Genomic DNA, 216 nt, shown 5'->3' with positions numbered 1-216 from the left:
GTTGCTTTATTATCCCCGTCTTTCTTTTCTTCGGTTTTTTCTCTGTTTCTGTTTTCTTAGCAACGTCTTTTTTTTCAGCTGTCCCTGCTACTTTTCTGACGATTTTCATGCCCTCTAGATAAGAAAGTGCCAACTCGAGGTCCGGGTTTGTTGCAAGTTTTCCGATGTCTGTCGCCTGCTCTTCGTCGTCGTTCTTGTATTTCACAGGTTTGTTTT

This window comes from Trypanosoma equiperdum, assembly GCF_001457755.1.
Source record: "Trypanosoma equiperdum strain OVI genome assembly, contig: ctg_1638, whole genome shotgun sequence".
Classification (NCBI taxonomy): Eukaryota; Euglenozoa; class Kinetoplastea; order Trypanosomatida; family Trypanosomatidae; genus Trypanosoma; species Trypanosoma equiperdum.
This window is presented reverse-complemented; position numbering follows the sequence as displayed.